Source organism: Buceros rhinoceros, unplaced genomic scaffold (genome assembly GCF_000710305.1).
Source record: "Buceros rhinoceros silvestris isolate BGI_N320 unplaced genomic scaffold, ASM71030v1 scaffold25106, whole genome shotgun sequence".
In the NCBI taxonomy this organism is placed as follows: domain Eukaryota; kingdom Metazoa; phylum Chordata; class Aves; order Bucerotiformes; family Bucerotidae; genus Buceros; species Buceros rhinoceros.
The window spans coordinates 3,918-5,172 of NW_010418462.1; positions in this window are offsets into that span (position 1 = coordinate 3,918).

Here is a 1,255-nt window from a genome sequence, read left to right on the forward strand (position 1 = left end):
CCCGCGCCTCTCCCCACCCCCTCCCGTTCCTGCCCGCACGTGTTCTGGTCCCGTCCCTCCATCCCCAGGGCAGATGCTGCGTGCAGGCCAGCAGCTCTTGCTCAGCCCTCAGCCGGCGGCAGGCCCGGGGTGTGCCCCTCTCCCGAGCTGCTCCCGGAGCCGCTCGCTGCAGATTACAGAGCTCACATCCTCTCCCTGCCCTCTTCCTCCCCTGGACAATGCTCCCAATTCAGCCGCCCGTCTCGCCTCCCGCCAGGCCCTAAATACGGTCCTGCCAAGCTGAGCTGTTGCACCTGAGCTGGCTGAATCAATATTGACTGGCCAGGAATAGTCCCGCAGCCCTCTGAGAATAGCCCCGCACGCCCACCTCGCTGCCCACAGCTTCCCGCACATGGGGCTGCCCTGCTGCCAGCCCCCTATTTTTAGTTGGTTGCCCCAGGGCTGCAGGTGCTGGCACCCAGTGAGCCCCGAGGATGGCAGCAAGGGGGATGACAGCGAGGGGTGACACCTCCAACCCGCCGCAGTCCAACTGAGCAGCAGGACACAGTGCCCCAGTGCTGCAGTTTGGAGCTTGTAGGTCCCAGGTGTGGAAAAACCCACCGGATCCCCCCGCTGCCTCCTTCTCGCTGCCCTCAGGAGCAGAGGCAGAGCTGGGAGCAGGACCCAGAGCTTGCCTGTCCTGCACCCCTGGGGGGGTTGCCTTGAGGGGTGGGGGGCTTAGTGTGGAAGTGGGTCCTGCCCTCACAGTGGAGTAACTGAGCTCCAAAACATCAAGACATGAATGAGTCACGGGCTCCACTGCTGGCCCCAGCCCCGCTATTCCCCGGGGCTTCCCGTGGCCCCCATGTTGGGCTGGCCAGGGACCCCCGCTCCAGCAGAGGCTCCAGCATGTGATCTGAGCCTGGATGGGGAGTAGGGCTGGGAGGAGGATGCTGCGAGGGTGCCCCGGGGCTGTGAACCTCTGCACACCCGGGGGTGCCGGAGGTTCCTGGGGGACGTGGCGATGAGCTCACGGGCTATTCCCGGCAGTGTTGATCCTGGCTGCTCCCGGCAGGATCCAGCTGCTTTGACTCCAAACAAACAGCCCAGTGGCCACCAGCACATTCCTGACAGGTCCCTGGCCACGGTGAGGGTACAGTGCTTCCTGTTTATCCTCATCCCACAGCGTGGCACGGCGGGGGTGGTGGGCAGCACCCCAAGCCGGAGGTTGCTCCCGGGGCAGGTGAAGGCGGAGGGGGGTGTGTGGAAGGCATCC